Source organism: Macaca thibetana, chromosome 6 (assembly GCF_024542745.1).
Source record: "Macaca thibetana thibetana isolate TM-01 chromosome 6, ASM2454274v1, whole genome shotgun sequence".
Lineage (NCBI taxonomy): Eukaryota > Metazoa > Chordata > Mammalia > Primates > Cercopithecidae > Macaca > Macaca thibetana.
The window spans coordinates 163,788,230-163,811,150 of NC_065583.1; the positions used below are offsets into that span (position 1 = coordinate 163,788,230).

At 37.5% G+C, this 22,921-nt stretch overlaps 1 pseudogene; it reads left to right on the forward strand.

The window, feature by feature from the left end:
• Positions 1–19,399: 19,399 nt before the first annotated feature.
• On the forward strand, positions 19,400–20,995 carry LOC126956301 (EZH inhibitory protein-like; annotated as a pseudogene).
• Positions 20,996–22,921: the final 1,926 nt, after the last annotated feature.

Here is a 22,921-nt window from a genome sequence, read left to right on the forward strand (position 1 = left end):
ATCTGCTAAATCGAATAATTTCCACATTCAAAAACCTTTTTTTTTTTTTTTTTTTTTTTTTTTTTTTTTTGAGACAGAGCATTGCTCTATTGCCCAGGCTGGAGTGCAGTGGCACGATCTCTGCTCAATGCAACCTCCTCCTCCCTGGGTTCAAGTGATTCTCCTGCCTCAGCCTCTCGAAGAGCTGGGTCTACAGGAGCCTGCTACCAAGCTCGGCTGATTTTATTATTATTATTATTATTATTATTATTGTATTTTTGGTAGAGATGGGGATTCACCATATTGGCCAGGCTAGTCTCGAACTCCTGACCTTGTGATCTGCCCCTCTTGGCCTCCCAAAGTGCTGGGATTACAGCCACCGCGCCCAGCCCAAAACCTCTCTTTTTTTAAAACTGTATAAGTTGGGATGTTTTACTGCTATTGGGATTACTGTCTTGTCAGCATATGTTTTCTATTTTACCAAATCTAAGTTTTCAAATGACCTTATTTCATTTTATTTTTAGGCTTTTGACAGCCATATGTTTCAGAGTGTTCCTTAGAATTTAAATACAAGCATGGAGCAAAAAATCTTGCCACAGAAACTTCACCCAGTCAATATTAAGCAGGGGGATTTGCCAATTGTGTCACACATACCCTAACCGCAAACAGGCTAGAGAAGAGGTTTTAATTCCCATTTCCCTTATCAGAGCACTTGGACTTGGAAGTCTTTGTGTGGCAGGGTGGTAATCCCAATGTTTTCCAAAGGGGAAGATCACTGAATTAAGCACATTTCAAGAAGAAAAGGCACATCCGAAAGATAATCATTACTTCCCTGGGTTGACTACTCAGGAAATTTGAGCTGAGTGAAGCATTCAAATTGTAGTGCACCATTCATTGCTTTTGAAATGTCGCAACCACGTGCTGTATCTCATTTCCTGTGTGATGCTGTATCAGGAGTCATTTCTCTAATTCAAATGACATTCCCGAATCCATCACTCTGGGATATTCTCCTACTTTAAGGATTATACAAGCATGACTAGGTAACCCATTGCCTGGGTGAAGGGAGGTTAGTCTCTGGGCTTCCGCTGACTGTGTTTGGGTTAATGGAGCCCTCCAGGGAGTACCATTTATCACAGTGGTATTTTCTCTTTCCCCTTAGGTTTAATCCCTAACCTTTTACAAGGGACTTCCTACCAAGTGAGAAATGGTTTACTTGCTCTAATGTCTTCCTGGTACACAGAGGTAAAGTCATTTTGAAATAGTGTCTGATTGACGCCAAAATTCTTTCCTGTGAGATCTGAATGATCCCTGCATGGAATTGAATGAACAATCTATGTAAAATTGAAGTTAGGTTTTAACAAATTGATGGGAGGAAAGAAATGTCAGAGTATTTTTACCTTTTCTAGAACTAATGGTTGGATAAAAATAAATTTGGCCTACAATCCAAGGACCTTTATCTTCCTCTCCCTCCTCTCTGAATTTTATCATCGGGACTGGTTGCCATGGCTATCCTGTTATAAGAAATTGAGTGCAAGCCCTGTTATCAGCATGCATTGGTTGCTTCTTTCCTAGTGTGAGAAAGTTGCCACTCTCCACCATCCTTTTAAAGGTTATGTTGTGATTTTTCCTTGGGAAGAAATAAATTTTCTTCTACTACAAATGCAGCTATACTATTGTATGAGTGCTGTAAGTAAACTTCTTATTTTTCAGGTGCAGTATGAATTTACATGGGCAACAGAAATACATTATCTTTTCAAGAAATGAACTAATTTGCTTTAGTTGTACGTGATATTGTCTGTTTCTCCAAATTGTGACAGTCTGATTGACTCATGATGCTACGTGATTGATTCCTCACCAAGAATGGGGTCAGAATACTGTTGGGACTGAGAAAACAGTTAAGTTGATTTTACCTTTTAGATACTTCAGTTGTACTGACTTGCTTTCAGAGCAGCTAATTAAAATACAATTGGAGTAATCTAAATTTTTCTAGGAATTTGGACAAAGGCAAATTATTTGAAAATGAAATTTAGAATAGGTATTCATATTGTCTTCTGCTCATTAATTGTATTTAATTTGCAATGTCTCCAAATGGAGAGACAGAAGGCTGTTTTATTAAGACAGATACAGCTGTACTTTTCTAAGTTCTGAATTTTAATTGTGAATTGTGTATTTCTCTGTGGCCCTTTCTTTCTTTGTCGCTCAGGCTGGAGTGCAGTGGCGCCATCTCGGCTCACTGCAAGCCCCGCCTCCCGGGTTCACGCCATTCTCCCGCCTCAGGCTCCGACTAGCTGGAACTACAGGCGCCCGCCACCACGCCCGGCTAATTTTTTGTGTTTTTAGTAGAGACGGGGTTTCACCGCCTTAGTCAGGATGGTCTCGATCTTTTGATCTCGTCATCTGACCACCTCGGCCTCCCAAAGTGCTGGCATTACAGGCGTGAGCCACCGCGGCCGGCCCGGCCCTTTCTTAATTGTACCTGGAAAAAGTTGTTTTTTTTCCTTCTTGTCTTGTCATATGTGACCTTGCCCTAAATTTCCATTCTACCAAATGATGAAAGATATTTTAAAAATCCATTATTTGAAATCGCTAACTGTCCTTTATAATTTCATTTGTATCATCTATTCACCTTTTTCTGAATATTTTACACAAATGTTTATTTTAAAATAATTTTAGATTTACAGAAAATTGCAGAATACAGAGCGTCCCCATGTATATTACACTCAGTTGCCTCTATTATTAATATCTTATATTGCGTAGGCACATTTATCAGAATTAAGGAAATAAATATTACATTTTCCACATTGATACATTTTTATAAGCTAGATGCCAGTTATTTGGATTTCATTTCATCTTTGCTAATGTCCTTTTTCTGTTTTACCATCCTAACCAGGATAGCACTTGACATTTAGCTATTACGTCCCCTTAGCCTCCTCTGGTCTATTCCTGTGTGGTCTATTTGCCTTTTCTCAGACTTTCCTTCTTCCTGGTAATCTTGAGAGATTTAAGGAATACTGATCTGGCATTTCTTTGAATCTTTCTCAATTTGGATTTGTCTGATGTTCGTTTCATGATTAGACTAGGGTTAATGCTTTACTGGAGGAAGACCATAGAAGTAATGTTCCTTTTCATCTCATGAATTCTATTTTTAATTGGATAAGGGCTTATATAAGTAAGATTTTGATCTATAGCTCTTATTTTTAATTTAACACAAATACAAATGTAAATTATTTGGAGAGTAAAATTTAATACAATTTTTAAAAATACCATGTAGGTTTTTAAGTGAAAACTACTGTTAATAAAAAAAATGACAAAACAGTTTCATCCAGGATTTAAAAACCTTTTAAATTTAAGCACTAAAGATCTGAAAAAATCCCTACAAAATTAGAAGATAATTTAGATGTTATTGAACTTGAATTTATACATTATTCCAGGAAAACTTTATGTATGAGTGTATTTAAATCGTAATTTGGAAGGTTGATGAGAAAGCCTCTATCAAGTTCAGCCAAAATGTCTTCATATGGAAAATGAGTATCATATGCCTCTATTGTGGGGGTGGGGTGGTAAATGGGGAAATGTTATTCTTGACAATTCATTTTAATTTACAGGCAGTTTTCACTTTGTATGGCTTCACAGTGACTACAGTCCCACTTTAATGCACAGAAATTTGCAAATTTAGTGCTCAGTATGCACAGATTGCAGTTAGCATGGTACTGTGTAGAACAAGGAGTGCAGATATTTATACATAACAATTATTTTATTTTATTTTTATATTTTAACTTTCAAGGAGTAGGTTTCAGGATGATGCTGACATACACTAATATAATATTATTTATAAAAGCTGTCTGTTGGCTAAAGTATAAACTGAATACAGTTCTGGAGTAGATATAACATTTGGGGACTTATCAACATATATATGGCACAATGCGTGCAGAAGGAGCCTGAGAAATTCTACTACAAGCTTTATTAGGGATATTTCTAAGATGTTATATAATATTCAAATTCAATAAGTAAATTCTATATGAAGAGAAAGTATATATTATTAACACTATGTGCCAAATGACTAATAAAATTAAAAATTAGATTGGAATAATTCTCTCCATTATATTTTAAATATTCATATATTCAGTAGATAAATTTTTTAAACTTTTTTTGTAGGACACTTTAGTCATTTTTATCATCATTTAGCTCAAAAAAAGTTAAAATCATAGTCAAACACTAGCACTATACTGTAGAATGTAATTAATTATTGAAATAAGCACTATGAAAACATTGTCCCTTCTTTGATAGACTGCAACTTACTCATTTGCATACAATGTTTTGGTAGCTTTGCTTGCTTAAGAGATAATTAATTAAATTATTTTCACTTTATCAGGATCTTTAAAATGTTAGACTTAAGAAACATGACAGCAACCTCTAAATCAAAATATTATTAATGCAAAATGCTCTCAAATTAAGAGAAGAAATGCTTTTTTTGGAATTAATAAGATGCTTTTATATCCTGAAAACAATATCTATGTAAATCTTTAATGATGTTATTAGAATATGCTTCTTTATAATATTCAGTATTCAAGATACATAATACTATTTATATAGCATTTAATGCATGACAGCCATTGATACAAATAATTTATGTTTTAGATAATTTAATACCACATTAACCCTAAAATGTAGTGCTGGCTGAGCTCGATGGTTCACACCAGTAATCCCAGCACTTCAGGAGTGAGTGGGTGGATCACTTGATGTAAGCAGTTTAAGACCAGCCTGGCCAATATGGTGAAACTCTATCTCTACTAAAAATACAAAAATTAGCCAGGCATAGTGGTGGAGCCTGTAATCCCAGCTACTCAGGAGGCTGAGGCAGCAGAGTCGCTTGAACCTGGGAGGCGGAGGTTGCCGTGAGCCAAGCTTGTGCTACCTTACTCCAGTCTGGGTGACAGAGTAAGACTCCATCTCAAAAAGTAAACAAATAATTTTATTTTAAATGTAGGTTCAATTGTGACTGTTTGATAGATGAGTAAACTAAGGCGTGTGATGATTAGTAACTGACATAAACCTAAAAATGTGGTTCAAACTCCAAGACCTTTACCCTTGACATTGCTAAAAATACCAAGTTTTATCTACTGGTAACATACAACAGTTTGGACTCCAGGACTATATGGGTTATAATGGTGACTTTACCTGCGTATTTTGTAGACCTTGGTTCAATTAAATTTATATAGTAAGTCCTTATTTTAAAAGAATTAGTATTTACCATCCGTGACTATTTACATCAGGGACTTTCAACCTCAGCATTGTTGAAATTTGGGAACAGATAATTCTTTGTAGTGGAAACTATCCTGGGCATTTTAGGATGTTTAGCCTCTTCCCTGGCATCCACTTAGTAGATGACAGCAGCAGCTAATATCAACAACTGAGCCTCATATGAACAATTAGATGTCAACTCAAAATTTTGAAATTAAATGTATCTGAAAATATATATGTGAAGTATGTATAATATATAATATATAACGTATATTGAATTATATATTGTGTTTCCTACATAAAACATTATTGTCTTAGTTTGGGCTGCTGTAACAAAATACCATAGAATGGGTAGCTTAAACAACAAGCATTTGTTTCTAACAGTTCTGTAGGCTGGAAGTCTGAGATCAGGATGCCAACATGGTCAGATAAACCTCTTCCTGGTTTACAGAGAGCCATATTCTCATTGTATCCTCCTGGGGCAGACAAAGTAAGTTCTAAGGTCTCTCTTGTAAGGACACTAATCCCATTCCTGAAGGTTCCACCTCCATAACCTAATCACCTCCCAAAGAACCCACCTCCAAATAACATCAAATTGTGGGTTAGGATTCAACATGCGAATTTCCAAGGCACACAAACATTCAGTCTATATCAATTATCTATCTATATAATTTTACTCAACTTTGTTCATATAGTTATCAAATTTTTCATATATGCATATATTCATATGGCTTCACAGCGAAGCCAACTTTATTATATATATTTATACTTTATTCGTATATATCAAGTTTATGTATATGAACTTTATTCGAACATACTGAATATCAGTTGCTTTTATACTTTAAATTTAGTTGAGATGACCACTATTTCCTCAAATTTAAGTCACACACACACACCCACACATATCTAATATATTTATATAAAGATTAAGGAAAAAATATTGATACTATCATACAAGTATAAAACTAAGAAGACTTGTGTCTGGGAAATGTATTTTAGTAAGTTCATTGTGTTTATCTCATTGTATCCTATTTCAGCTTACCCGTCAGATAACCAATTAAGATAGTTCAGTTAAATAGTGAAATAGTGTTTAAAATCAATGATTTTAATGTGGACTTCAGTATGCTTTTACTAATTCTGAGGGTAACAGAAAATTCGTCTGCTTTCATGGAGTTTGTAAACTAGCAAGAAAACCTAGAATTATGACAGGGATTGTTTAGCGTGTTTGAGGAAAACATTCTTAAAAGCATTTTATGATATACAGATTTATGTATTTCACAGTGTTTTGTGCAAAATAAAACTTTATGCAAATGTACTGAATATCAACTGCTTTTACACTTGTAATTTATCTGAGAAGACCACTATTTATTCAAAAGTAGGTCATTGTCTTTGGAGATGTACAAAACCACTGAGTTAAGTGTCCTGTCAGGAAAAACATTAAAAATCAACATATTATGAGAATATAAACTAGAACTAGGTCATAAAGTTTAATTTTTTAAAGCAATTGTGTCGTAGTGAAAATTATAAAATTATATAAATATTATTATACTTTTGTAAAACATGTCACTCTTGAAAAATGTTTAAGAATTATAGAATATAATTTTTTTATTCATAATACCCATATGAAAATATTTCTTTGACTGCCAAGAAACTTAGAGGGTTAATGTACTTTTCTCTATAAAGCAGGAATTAGTTTCCTAAGGGAGCTAATAAGTTGGGCTTTCCTATAATCATATTTGCTTTCTAACTGCTAAAGAAAAGCACTAAAAACTAGACTATTGAAATAGCAAAATCCATTAGAAATCACTGTTAATTTGTAAAGTAGAGCATTAACTGTTTTATTATCATTTGGCTAATTTCATGCTATGTATCAACAATTGTGATATAATAAAATGTTTATGTGTACATGACCTATATTTTATAAGCATGCTTTCCAGTGCCTGAAAGTTCTGAACACAAGAAAGTATATGCACATAATTTCTTCTTTTCTATTTATACATATTTTTTCATTAAATGTGAGTTAGTGCACTGATTAAAATGTAGAAAGCCACTCTAATAATGATTTATGGGTTGACACAACTGTGTACAACTGAAATATTTTTTATATTTGTTCTGATAATTGAAATGCAGAGAAGATATAAACCCAGTAATACACAAATAAAAATGCCTGAAATATTAAGTTTACCTTGTTAATAATTATTACAATTATGATTACTATTATAAATAATCAAAAATACTTGCATATCCACCAGATGAACCAGAATCTATTTTCATTGACTGAGTTTGTTGTTGGGAACGTTTGGGAAATTCCATTAGCAGCAACAAACTTAATAGGTTAAAACCCACAATCAAAAAAAAAAAAAAATTATCAGTTTCATAAAGATCTTTGCTGGGTTTCCAGTCTTAAGTAACCAATTTTATCTATTTCGAACTATTTTTTGTAACTCACAAACACTGCATATCAGTCAGATGAGTTTCTTGATCAACATTATGCATTTTTTGGAAGTTTCTGGAGACTGCAGAGAACTGTTTGGCTTTTGATGGTGCCTGAACAGCAATATATAATGAGGTCATGGCCTAGGAAGAGGTGGCATCTCTCACTTCTCTAGGTTCCAATGGACAATCAATGTTTAGGTGGCTGGGCTCTCCTTTTTGGATTATGTTATTCTAATCCTATTATGTTATTTTACATTTGTCTTCAAACTATTTTTTGAGAGTTTTGGAGAGCAAAAAAATACAATAACATAAATTCCATGGGGCACAATTTTTACTTTACAGAGCAAAAGGAATAAATGATAGCAATGAATTAGAGAGAAGCAAACATAAATTAGCTTCAGCAAATGTGCTGCTAAGAAATTATATAAAATTCTTAGGTAATAATTTCACTAATGAATTAAAATGTAATAATTTAAATTAAATGATTTAAAATATTAAATAACATATAATTGACATATTTAAAGCAATATTGAATTTTACTAAATATTACAAAAATATTTTACTATAGCTATATTGATTCCAAGTTGTAAGTAACTGTATTTTAGTTGCATCTACTTATAAGAGACTATGTCTTCAAGTGTAACTAATATAGGATAATACTTTGAGAATTATGTACACATCTCTGTAATAATAAGGGTAAAAATAATTTATCATTTAAACACAAAAGTAGGTCGGGCACGGTGGCTCACGCCTGTAATCCCAGCACTTTGGGAAGCCGAGGCAGGTGGATCACGAGGTCAGGAGATCGAGACCATCCTGGCCAACATGGTGAAACCCCATCTCTACTAAAAATACAAAAAATAGCTGAGTGTGGTGGTGCATGCCTGTAGTCCTAGCAACTTGGGAGACTGAGACAGGAATCTCTTGAAGCCGAGAGGCGGAGTTTGCTTTGAGCCAACATCATGCCACTGCACTCCAGCCTGGCGACAGAGCAAGACTCCATCTCAAAAAACAAACAAACAAAAGCAAAGTGATTAATACACACAATCAAGACAAAAAAATATCAAATATTCATCTTTTAAACTAGGGAAGTTCCAACTTTCTGACCATGCCCATTTGCTATGGGACTTAGGAATTTTAGCTTACTGGATAGACTTTCTAGTCAACAGCAAACTGGTTAATTGGACTGCTAATCTCTAATAGCCAAATTTCGTTTTATGCATATCTAACAATAGCAACTCTGAAATGTTAGAAAATATTCCTCTATGTCATTCACACTTAAAACTAAATGTAACAAAATTGATAATCAATGGACTTTTCTTTTTTCTTTGTATAATTGTTCTGTACTTCATTAGAAGATTGGTAAGCCCATATTGTCCCCACATATTTTGAGATGTCTGGTGTTTAAGCCCTTCCTCCACTCCCCGGGGCGGGGGGGGGAAGTCAAATTTTAAAAACTGCTAATAATTAGAGCATTGGGTATAATAACCTATCAAGTTGTACCCGAAAGAATAGGAAGAAAATCATTTTTGCAAACAAAGTATAGAGAGAGAGGGATGAAGTTGATGTGGGACAGAACTCGAGTGGATTGTGGGAGTAGGGAAGACAGAAACTTAACAGATGGTGATCCTCAAACACAGGAGCTCATTTTAGCGAATTTGCCAAAATGGAAGAGGTCTTTTGCCTAAGACAGGATGAGTGGACCTAGTCATGGTGAAGCACGATATTTCCCCGACCCCTTCGTGGGACTCGCAACAGGATTGCCCCGTTTACTCAGCCTGCCACTCTCAACTCCTCGCAGGAAGGAGCATGTGCGCAAACAAGACGGGAACTGGAGTACACAAGCACTGGAAGGAGCCGGCTGCTTGGGCGCTAGCAGGAGTGAACTCCACTCACTCAGACCTGCTGTACTTCACGCCGCACAGGAGGCAGCACACAGATGAATGGGTGCAGGAACTGGGGTGAGCACTTCTGGGTCAGCAGGAGCAGACTCCATGCGGCCCAGTGGCAGCGTCTGGTAGTTGGGGGCCAGGAGTTGCCTGTGACTCCGGAAGCCCCAGTGGCCAGGTCACAGTGATCTTTTAGCTCTTCCGTCTGTATACAGCTTTAAGTGTTAACAACTCATTGGGCCCTTTTGTATCTGCACTCGTGGCTCCCGAGTTCTTTTCCGATATCCAGGAAAAATGAGGTTGCACAAATGAATTGAAGGATGGTACATGTGGGGGATTTTATTGCCGGTGAAAGTGGCTCTCAGTGGGAAAGGGAGCTGAGAAGTGGGTGGGATGGGGGAAGGGTAGGTAATCTTTCTCTGGAGTCCACTCAACTCTAACTTCTGTGAAGATACACCATCAAGCTGTCCCTCTAAAGTCAAGCTGCTTCTCTTCTGACCTCCAGCCATAGTCGTCTCAAGGTCCACCTGCTTCTCTCTGGAGGTTGGGATCTTTACAGGCAAAAGATGGGATGGGGGTAGGGTCATGGGTGATTTAGAAAAAGGCAGCATTTGAGCAGGGAAATAGAGATATAAGTTCTCACTTTGGGCTGCGATCTCAGGCTTCAGCTTGAAGGTGGGGCTTTGCCCCTGTCTGCTTAGAATTTCTCTGCTCCAGTCCCTATCAATGGGCCATGGCAAGCAATATTGATCTTCATTATAATTGCATGGAGTCCTCGGCCACTCATGACATAATTATTACTTACCTGATAATCTCAAAGGACTCAAACGCAGATCCAAGCCAGTTAGTCCTCACAGTCCATTAACATGTGATAGGACTTTACTTATATTTTGCAGTAACTCAAGAAATGTTGCCATGTCAAAATATCACTTGGTGTTTACACACTATCCTGGTTGAATGCCTTCCCCAGGGCATTCCCTGAACCAAAGTCGTTACCTCTGGACATCTGGTGATGTGGTTATGGGAGAGCTATAGACTGAACAACCTTGATATCCTTGTGTTGTGAAGGGAGAAAGTTACATCATCATTATACAAAAAAGCACTAGAGGTTGTTTATTTATTTATTTGTTTTTCTTAGTTTCTGGCCTGTGATGAACTTCTTTGTTCATCAGTACAACAGGAACATTCAGTGGAGAAACATTTCTATGTAGGGGCCACCTCCCCACACAATAACTCTTCACGTTTTCTTCCATTCTTATTTCCTGTAAACTGATTTTAGCATTTAGTTTCTCTAACAAAAATTTTGTAGATAGATAAACAGATAAGTAGATAGATAGATGCAAAGAGATAGGCTCATACATATCCTTTTTCCTCAGGAAAACAATTAAAATAAACGTACAGCTTCAATATAGTTACAGTGTTGCTAAACTGTTAAATTGAGGCCCTGTTTCACACATTTTTACTATATTAATCTGTTTCCCCTAAGTATTTTTCTATTCATCCCAAATCAGAATATTAGATTACTAACAAATATTGAGTATAGCTCTAAATTTTAAATGCTTGCTTATCAACGTTTTCTATGATTTGGGCAAAAATAAAGCTAACAACTCAGATGACTTAAAAGATTAATTTGCAATCTTAAATGATAAGTACGTATTTAATTATCTTTTAAATAAAATTACCTACATTCTCTTGAATTAGCTAAATATATATGCTTTATAGTCTACATTGATATTCACAATAAACACAATTCAAAGTTTAAAAATTACTCATCTTTTTAACATATGACATAATCAATAGTACAAAAATAATCCTTTTTCCCAACATATAAATTCTACTTCTCTGTTTCTATAAGTACAGAAAAAAAGCTCAGCCTAATTAATAAAAAAAATGTATATAATTCTCAGTTAAGTGTGAATTATCATCTAAATTTTAATCATCACCACTAAGGCCAGACATAGTGTTGATAATTAGTCATTAATTGACATTTATGTGTATTTGTAATTAACAAATTCTGAACAATTAGTTTTTAATCCAAACTTCCCTCAATTATAACATGTTTAAGTTATACCAACATTCTATTTTCTCTCATTATATGGTAAGGACAGTTAGGCTAAATTTAATTCCTCATCTGGCCACTGGCTATGTAATTTGGTGTTTAATAATGTGTAGACTTAAAGAGAACAAATACATCTATATAAGCAGATATGAAATGATGTAATGAGGTACAAGATGCAGTATTAAGTAAAGCTGCCAGCAAGTTTATAATAGAATCTATGTGTCATGTACCTCTCTATAATCCTATGTTTTTGTTAAAACAGGAAAAATACATACATACATACATATATATATATATATATATGTATAGACAGAGAGAGAGAGAGAGAGAGAGAGAGGGTTGTTTATTTATTTATTTTTCTTTTTAATAGAAAGAAAGCCAAAGAGAGAAAGAGAGAATTTCGACTTCACAAATAAACTTTTCGGCTCATCTAGGATCTCTTTTAGACCAAAATCTGGTGGACCTGGGCCCAGGCTCTTGGGTTCAGGTCTCTGTCTTATGTGTTTGTGGATGCTTTGTTAGTTTCCTATTGTTAGTCTAACAAATTACCACACACAGCCAGGCATGGTGGCTCACGCCTGTAATCCCAGCACTTTGGGAGGCTGAGGCGGGCAGATCACAAGGTCAGGAATTTGAGACCAGCGTGACCAACATGGTGAAACCCTGTATCTACTAATAATACAAAAAAAAAAAAAAAATTAGCTGGGTGTGGTGGCACGTGCCTGTAATCCTAGCTACTCAGGAGGCTGAGGCAGGAGAATCACTTGAACCCAGGAGGCGGAGGTTGCAGTAAGCCAGGACTGCGCGACTGCACTCCAGCCTGGGTGACAGAGTGGAGACTCAGTCTCAAATACAAACAAACAAACAAACAAATCCGGTTACGACAGACTTATTGACTTAAAAGCATGCAAATTTGTTATCTGATAGTTATGGCAGTAAGAGGTTTAAAAACTAAGTGTTGATAGGGCTGTGTTATTTCTAGAGCCTCTAAGAGAGAATGTACTTTCCTATCTTTTCCAGTCTCTAAAGTCTACCCATCTTCCTTGGTTAGTAGCCCTTTCTTAGTGTCTCTTTTCTCTCTCCTTGTCTGAGTATATTTCTTTTTTCTTATAAACATTGTGATTACATTGAATCCATCCACATAATCAAAGATCATATCATTTCAAGATCCTTAATCACATCTGCAATTGTTTTTGTCATGCAAGATAACATATTCACATATTCTTAAGACTAGGGCATAGATGACTTTGGGGGACCATTATTATTGCTGTTGCAGAAACCCGGGCTCCAGGCCACTTTGACGTTCTCTTCTCAAGTAGATTCACCAGAGGGCAAGTAGTAAGTTAAACTGGCTGAATTCATTAAAAGCCTCAGTTAATATTTTTCACAATAGCATTCCACTGGTCAAAGGAAGCCATGTGGTCAAACCAATGGGGTGGGTAAGTTTTCTTGGCCCAGAGTAAAAGTGCATCATATAACAACACATATATTGCTTTCCAAATATATTTTGCAGCATGTAATAACTTATTCTCATTGTATTAATATAAGAAGATAAACTAGCATCATGCCCTATAACATTTTAATTTTACTGAAATTTCTGTCTTAAGAACATATTTGCTTCCTTACAAATAACCTTTGTGAGTATATAGAATTATTGCCTTAGTCCACCTTGTGCTAGATTGAGTAATTTGTAAGAATAGAAATAAGATTGAGCAATTTATAAACAACAACAATTTGTTTCTTGCAATTCTGGAGGCTGAGAAGCCCAAGAAACAGGGCCCTAGGGCCCAGCATCTGGTGAGGGCCTTCTTGCTGTATCATCCCATGGTGGGTGGTGGGAGGGCAAGAAAGGAAGAGAGAGAGAGAGAAAGAGAGAGAGAGAATGGGTATATGTAAAGGTGGGGGGGGGCAAATTTCCTCTTTTATAATGAATCCACTCCAAAGATAATAGCGTCAGTCCATTCACTCCTCTCTCACGGCCTAAGTACCTCTCATTAGGGTCGACCTCTCAACATGGTTCCATTGGGGATCAGGTTTCTGGCACATGCTTTTGCAGGGGGATACATTCAAAACATAGCAATTACCTTCTATCTTCTCACATTCTTTTTAATAGGGATTTATTCTCACTTACAGATGATAAAAGTAAACAAAAAGAAGGAAATAGGTGATTCTGCAAAATACATAATACACTCAAAGTTTCCTCTTGTAGTCTATCCTTTATCAGTTCACTGCAAGTTGTAAGCAGACCAGTCTGTTAGAGGCCGCCAGCCTCTATGTTTCAACTCCTGATAAAGGCTCCATAAATGGGCCAAAAGCCGTAGCATCATTAACTTAATATATGGACTTTTAAACAGACATTCCATGCTGCACACTCAAAATTCTGCTTAGAGAACACTATCTTATTAGGTAACATTTCCCAGTACTGTTTTAATATTTACTGAGTCTAGCAACTATCACTCAAAGTGGCATGTTATTCTACAGATGCTAAAAGTAGATTATACTTTAAGATGAAACTTCGCAATTTTATGAAGAGTTACCCAGTAGATAGTCTTAGATAACTTGAGAAATTAATATTTCTTTGATACACTATGGCATTTTCCATTACGAGTTTTTGAATAGGGTAACTGAAGATTTTTGAACATCATAAAGAAATAGAGCATTATAAACTCATTTTTAGAAAAGTCATCTTATTGTAAGTAACAGCTGTATATTGAAAAATATTTTTATTCAGGTTTATGTTAGAGCATAGATGTTCACAAAGTAATTTTGCTTATGAGATGAGCTTAACTAGAACCACAATTGTTGCTAGTTTCAGCTGTTATGTTACCACTGGGGCCTTTCAAGGGAATATCACTTTCTGCCTTTTGATTGCATTTTTTTAAAATTCATGTCCTAAATTGTGTTGTGTTGCATTTAACATTTTTCTTTTGAACAAGTAAGCAGTATTAGTACTTAGAAAAAGAATAAAGTCCCCAGTCTGCAAATCTAATAAAATAAAGCAATCAGTTTGAACAATACTATTAAATGAATTAAGAAAAAAATAAAATAATGTGAAAAACCTTTGGAATAAAAACTCTTAGCTATGAAACATGTCTCATTGTCATTAACAAGTCTTAATAAATAGAATATGATTGCAATCACACATGCTATAGCCCCTGATTAGAAGTCTTTATAAATGTATGTACTGATTATTTATTTATACATAACATTTCCATAATCATCTCAGGAAAGCACCCATCAGATTCTCCTATGCTTGCAAGCCATGTCCCTCTTAAGGTCATACTGGCAGAAACACAGATTAGGTGCATCACTGTTTGATCTGTCATTTGCTCTGTCTTCTAAAAATACAAATCCAAAATTAGCTATTTCCAAATTTAGTTTATATGTTTTAGTCTGAAATGAATAAAGTGAAACTTCACTCTTTATTCTCCCACATTTCAATAACTTTTAAAAATTATTTACACAGAGGAACACTAAAGATAAGATGCTAGGTCTCATTTCTAGTTCATTATGTTGAAGAGTAAGTATGCTATGGCGATTGATAGATCCTTTCAAAAGAAAAAATGATCAGTTTACATATTTGCTTAACTCTTCAAGATCAGGAGATATTAGTTTAAATTTAAATTAATAGTGGGTTTAATGTTAGCTTATATTTTTTAGACAGATAAAAATATATATTTTTCAAACTGTTAAAAGAACAGGAACAAAACATTAAATGTCATAAGCCTAATGAATTTGTGCTTATCTTTTCCAAATAATCAAGTTCAGATCATTACTTATCTTTATCACTAAAATATTTTACTAATTCCTATAATGATTTTTATTTGTTTTATATAACAATGGAGATTCAGGTGTACAAATGAAAGTATTTTAATTCTTCTTAAAAATTTTTAGAATAGCTGGAATGAGCATGTATGTAGGTGGTAAAACTAGGTGCTGAAGGAGGAGAGGGTTTAAATTGACGATTAAAATCAATAATTTATAAATAAATTCTAACAGCCTTTTAATTATGACTTCTATTATAAATTGCATAAATTATAAATGATTTACATGTATTTTCATTGCATAAGTATGATGAAAACATAAACTGGTTTTAGCTCTAAAGTTATATTTCAAATATTAGTAAATATGTTAAAAAGATAAATCCAATATGAAATGATTAAAAGTATGCTTTCTGAAATATTCTTCCCACTCTGTGCATGTGTGTGTCTGTGTGCATGTTAATTTCATGTGAGAAGAGAACTACAGTTTTAAAGACTGCATGTCTCCTGAATCTACTTGAATAGAGGTTGATGCATTAAGATATTCTATATTAAGGGGAAAACAAAGATGTTAGATTTTACTGTCATTCCATAAGAGGGTAATTAATCCTTGTCTTTTAAAGGATAAAGGCGAATGATAATAAATGAACTTAAAAAATGGTTTAACAGGCCAGGTGCGGTGGCTCATGCCTGTCATCCCAGCACTTTGGGAGGCTGAGGTGGGTGGATCACTTGAGACCGGAAATTCAAGACCAGTGTGCTGAAACCCTGTCTCTACTAAATACAAAAATTACCTGGGTGTGGTGGTGCACACCTATAATCCCAGCTAGTCAGGAGGATGAGAGGGGACAATCACTTGAACTTGGGAGGCAGAGGTTACAATGAGCCCAGATCGCACCACTGCACTCCAGTCTGGGTGACAGAGCAAGACTCGTTTCAACAACAAAATAAAACAAAACAAAACAAAACAAAACAGAAGGTTTAACTGAATTTTCCCTTCTCAGTTCATGTAAAGATAATAACTAGCTCTCCAGATAGTAAACTACTGATTATATTTCATGTGATATTTTTGTTCTATCTAGAAGTTCTGTATCTAAAGTTATAACATTTTTAATATTGATATTTAAAAAGAAAATGCTAATTAGATTTATTAAAAGTACTATCCATGTTTACAGGGCCTGTTTCTTACTTTGTCTTATTTTTTATCATGTCTCTATTTTTATTTTTAGCATTAAACTATTAAAGTTCACTCTTAAAGCATGTCTTTTGGAAATACCCAAGGGGCATACCCCAAGCTAATGTAGGAAGGTACAGAAGGATCTTAAGAGAAGGAGATGGAATGGAAGGGACAAGGGAAATGGGGGAATTCTAGGTGCAGGAAACACAGCTTTTGGCTTCCCTTCCGCTCTCCTGCCGGCTCCATGATGTCGGATTCCTATGGGACAAAGGGTTCCTGAGATGTGGCAACTCTATGTAAGTGAAACCACGGCCTTGCTCTGCATCTCAGCAAGGGGGATTTGTGCATAGTTTCTACCTTCTTGGCTACAGAAAATCATGGAGAACAGAATCAGAAAGGTGGGATCCTGGGAAGAGCTTGATGCTCAAAATTGTATACATAATAGCCTCATTTCCATAGAGGTTTTTTATTCTTGTGTGTACTGGGAATTTCTGACTCAAGAATGGCTAGGAGTGTGATAACCTCAGGGTCAGGCTGAACCTTAGGATCTGAAAGAGAAGCAGCAGACCAGAGAGAAGGAAGCAGAGGTGCCTGCCACACTTTATATCACATGGCCATACAAATAAAGACTAGATTTCTTTCCTGTTCTATGGAAATGTGTTCTTTAGCACTCTCCTAAAACCTGAGTTTAGTAAAAAATAAGCTGAACAAGAAACCGAAAATTTATCTACAGGAAAGAATAACACAGAGAGATTTCAGGCGGAGTAGGCAAAATTCAGACCTAGTGACACAGAACTACCAGAGGAAACTGACAAAATCTTTAAACAGGTGGAGCATTAAGAGTTAAGAAAAATATAGTTTATGAAAAATAATCATATTATGTTCTAATTGTTTATGTCCCCATATTTACATATTGAAATTATAATCCTCAAGATGATTGGGTAGTAGGAGTATTAGGTATTAGGAGGTAAGGGATTAAGAGGTGGGGCCTTTGGCAGGTGCTTAGGTCATGAGGGCCTACGCTCATAAATGGGATTAGTGCACTTATAAAAGGAACCCCAGGAAACCAGCTCTCCCGTTACACCATATGATGACAGGAGGCACCATCTCTGAACCAGGAAGTAGACCTTCACCAGACTCCAAATATGCTAGTCTCTTGATCTCTGACTTGTAGTCTCCAGAACTGTGAGAAATAAATGTCTATTGTTTCATAACATCTATTGATTATCTTCTACTTTTGTGGGTCAGAGAGTCCTGATGTGCCTTAGTTGGGCCCTCTGCTCAGAGTTGCAGGGCTGCAATACATGTCTCTATTGGGCATTACTTCTTTCTAGAGCACAGTGTTCTCTTCTAAAACTATGCAACTGTTGGCAGAATTCAGTTCCTTGCAGTTGCAGAACCAAGGTCCCTGCTTTCTTGCTGACTGCTCTTAGCTCCTGGAGGCTACCTGGAGTTCCCTGGCACGTGGCTCTCACAGGCCTTTTCACAAGATGAAACCTTACTTTTAAAGTTCAAGAAGAAAATCTAGTCCTTAAGAACTATAAGACAGAATCTTCCATTATGTAAATAATCATGAGAATGGCTCTCTCCTATGCAGAAATCAAAAACACAGAAGTTAACATTCTACATATTAAGGTTCTGATTAATCCTATTGTGTCCAGAGTTGGATCCTTCCAGTGGGTTCATGATCTCGCTGACTTCAAGAATGAAGCCGTGGACCTTCCCGGGGAGTGTTACAGCTCTTAAACATGGTGTGTTCCGAGTTTGTTCCTTCAGATGTGTCCAGAGTTTCATCTTTCAGGTGGGTTTGTGGTCTCACTGACTTCAAGAACGAAGCTGCCGACCTTCGTGGTGAGTGTTACAGCTCTTAAAGGTGGTGCAGACACCAGAGTGAGTAGCAGCAAGACTTATTGTGAAGAGTGAAAGAACAAAGCTTCCACAGCAAAGGAAGTGGATCCCAGCAGGTTGCTGCTGCTGTCTGGGGTGGTCAGCTTTTAGTCCCTTGTCTCCACCCATGTCCTGCTGATTGGTCCATCCTACAGAGTGCTGATTGGTCCAATTTACAGAGTGCTGATTAGCCCATTTTACAGAGTGCTGATTGGTGTGTTTACAATCCTTTAGCTTGACACAGAATGCTGATTGGAGCATTTTTACAGAGTGCTGATTGGTGCATTTATAATCCTTTATCTAGACAGAAAAGTTCTCCAAGTCCAGACTGGACCCAGGACGTCCAGATGGCTTCAGCTGGCTTCCTCTCTATCATGACACGTATTGAGCTAATCAACAAAATATTTACTTATACATGCTAGAAAGCACACTGACAACAAAGTTCACTGGTTGAAAATAAAGGGAGGAGTAGAGACACAGGCAATGCAAACGAAAGGAATGAAGAGGAGACATTAGAAATCAAATGAAGGTGGCATCATTATGCAGCTATGATGAAACAAAAAGGATCGAGTTTGATGCAGGCAGTGTCACAAAGAGCAAGACTTTTGCCATATTTATCTACCACATCTGGAAATTATAGAGAGTATTTGAGTGTATATGGATTGTGACACTTGAGAGAGATGATTAGGGAAAGGAATAGTTCATTAGGCCCTTCCAGTGTTTACCCATTGTTAATATGCACATGCTATCACATTTTACATCTGTGTCAACCTCTGTGATGGCGTCTGGGGGTCTAGAGGTAACTGCCTAAATGAAAAACATCCAATTCTCTATGCCTTAATTAGAAATGTTCTGACTGAAACCAAGAAAATGGTGCCCTGAATTGTAGACACATTTGTAGGTCTTTAAAAAATACATGTTATTTTGACTAGCAGCTGCATTCCTGCTCTCTGAGGGAAAACCTGACGTTATGGCCACCCAGTCAGGCATGGAGAAGGAGCAGATGCAGCAGGAGGGCGCGGTGGTCGGATGGCAGAACAAGGAGGTTGCCCCTGTCTCTGGCGATGGCTGTGGGACCGGGAATCAAGATCTGGCCGCCTCTGTCCCACCGTCTCCGGCGGCGCGTCTCCCTGGGGCAGCGCCGCCCTGAGGAGCGACACTGCTGTTTCCAACACCGCAGCCGCCACCGCCGCCGCCATTTTCGTGGCGGATGAGGGCCCGCGGCTGCCCTCCATGGCTGCCGTGCCGGGGAAGAGGCATTCTGACCTCCAAGGCTGCCGCAGGCCTCACCAAGTCCTTGGATGTGTGATGCCCCACGGGGACAGCCAGGCCGCTGTGGGGCCACCCCCAAAGGCCACTGGCCACGCCGACGAGCACCCGGCCCAGACCAAGAGACCCGGAAACAACCGTCATAGGAAGCAGCCTGGCTGTGACCAGACTGTCCCTGCTCAGAGGCCTCCAGGGCGGCGTCTGTTTCCTGGGCCTTTGCAGCCATCTTCTCCAGGGTCCCAGCCCAGCAGCCGTTGCCATTCCGGGGCTACTGTGTCGAGTCAGGCAACGCAGCCAGGCCCTGCACTCCTCAGCCATGCATCTGGGCCAAGCCCTGCTTGCCGAAGCCGCATCGCCCCGCCAGGTCCTGCTCTCCGCAGACGTGCATCTGGTTCAGGCCCTGCCATCCGACGCTGCACCACCCAGCCAGGTCCTGCTCTTTCCCGCCGCGCCACTCAGCCAGGCCCAGCTCGCCTTGGCAGTGCACCCGCGCCGGGCTATGATCTCCGCAGCCGAGCCACCCCGCCAGTCCCTGCTTTCCGCAGAGGTGCATCCGGGCCAAGCCCTGCCCTCCAACGCCGCGGCAACCCCCCATGCCCTGCCCTTCGCGGCCGCACAGCAAGGTCAAGCCCTGCTCCTCACAGCACCAGCATGACGCCAGGCACTGTCCTCCGGAGCCGTTCCACCCAGCGAAGATCAGCCCTTCTCAGCCGCCGCTCTCCGCCTGGTTCAGCTGATGAGAATACTCTTTCCCATGGCGCTGGCTTACGACAGCTGGCCTTTCAGAGCAGCTCAGGCTCTTCTGATCCTGAGGTCCCAAGACGTACTTCCCCGCCTGGTTGGCATGCAGTCCGTATGCGTGCCTCCTCACCCTCACCCCCTGGGAGGTTCTTCCTTCCCATCCCTCAGCAATGAGAGCTCCTCCTCCTCTGGTGCTTCCAACTCCTCCTCCCAGCTAAGTTTTCTGGGCAGAGTTCCTCTTCCTCTTCCCCCAGGTTTTGGGGCCTGAGATCTATCTCCACTCTTAGCCCTGATAGCCTTAGGCGTGCCTTGATGCCAGAGCTTTATGTTCCGAGCCCCGCCCTTCCAGGAGAGCAGGCGGAAAGAAAGCACAGCACACCCCACTACACCACCTGAGCTGTGACGCTCTGTGAGCATCATCTAAGATTCGCAGAAGGAATCAACATCTACCCACTTTGTGAATGGCCTGCCTGCCCTGTGGTTACCTGTGAGGTCTCCCAAAGTTTCAGCCATTAACCAAAATCCTGAGTAGTTTTGAAGCCTCCCCTCCCCATAAGTCCCTCACATAGCATTTACCTGCTGTTGGCCTTTGATTCTGGGCTACCTTCTTTCTCAAGAGAGTTTGCCTTTGCCCTTGAGCTGAGATTTCTATTTTCCAAGTTGCCTCTCCATAGTGAAATATTTTAATTAGTAAAATAAAAGTGTTGGTTTTGTTTTAAAAATATATGCATTTTATTGAAATATAATGAATTAATATTTGGCATATGGAAAAAGTGTTGGTATGTTTGCTTATATAGTCATATGATCTACAATTATAAACAGGAGCTTAATCAACCTCAGGTGAACTTCAGTGACTCCAATTCGCCTACCTACCTCACTGGATGTATCTGGAGAGCCATCTATCGTATACTGATACTGGGAATTGCTACCTAAGCTTTATTTCACTTTGGACTATTCTAGATACAGTGGATAAATGATAATAGATTGGTGAGAGATGGATGGTATATAGATAGACAAAATGCTTCAAAAATTGAAAACGATATGCTACCATAAACTTTTACTGAACGTGTGATAGGATATTACTTTCGTTATAGGTTCAAAAATCTTAACTATGTACTAATTGTTTAGATAAATCAATTTGCAAAAAATCATTTAGTGAACTAACCAATTAGGGAAAGAAAAAGTCACAGAAAGTCAATTCAGCACAAATCCGGTACCAATACAGTACAAGTTGTAAAGGCATGCTTCTAATCTTCCACATTATTTGAAGAATGCATTTGGGCAAATTACTTAAACTCTTTCTGCCTCACTTTACTTATCTCTACGGGTGGTAAAATAGGACCTCCACATTGGATTATTTTTGATGATTAAAGCCTAGTTATTTTTAATTTACAAAATGATCATTACCAAAAATTTATTCACAAAATTACTCTGTCAACTACTTTCTTATTCACTGTGGCATGGGATATTTTACTACCTGTGATATTCTTTAAAATCATCACATAGCTTAATATAACTAATATTAGTATAGCTGAAATTATTTTGCCACTGCAGAACAAAATTTAGTTAATTCCAGAGTATAATTTTCAGTACTTTGGGAAGTATGACATTGTGAAATGAGAGTTATATAGATATTTTTTGAAATTCAAGGATAATACATGAAGCAAGTTTCTTTCTCCAATAGATTTTCACAATATTTAATGTCTGTTTTTTCTTATTTACTGTCTTCTTAGCTTGCTTGACAGAAACACTACTTAGTATGTCATTTAAGCATATGAAATATGCTCAGTATTTGGAAGCAGAAATAAACGTACTTTTATATTATCATTTTATTCAATAAAACAGGGACAATTTTGGCTACTGAACAAATATAACACAGTTGCTAAGATGAAAGAGCTATTGGGAAATTGAAACCTCAAAAGGATATTCAAAACAATTTGAAACCTGTTGATCTAGTAATCTGTAAACTTTATAAGCATGTAACATATACAAACTTTTGGTGAATCAAAATTTTGTTCAATTAGTTTTTAGTGAACTGGTATTCATTGAATTGATTTTAGCTCAATACATGTCTGATTCACAGGATTTCCCACACACACGTACATACACCCATACCATCCACACTTACAACATTAGAAGAACTAAAATTTGAAGGTTTGGTATGAGTCATATTGCAAATATGTTATTATCCATGTTACTGATATTCTCATTGCTTAAGAGTGTAAAGGTCATTTCTTCTAATAGTGCAGCATGGATATATTCTTTCCATTCTTTGTCAAGCAGAGACAAAGTTATCTTAGTCATGAAGGTGAGGATCAGAGAGATAAAGTCATGATATAGTTGGGAGACACCCAACCATTCAGAAATTTCCAGAAATAAAGATTTTAGTTTTGTAATTATTTCCAAATAATGAAACAAGGAAAATAAGCACCTTCTTTTAGATGATTGGAGGTGGAGAATGCCACTTTTAATAGTCTTCCTA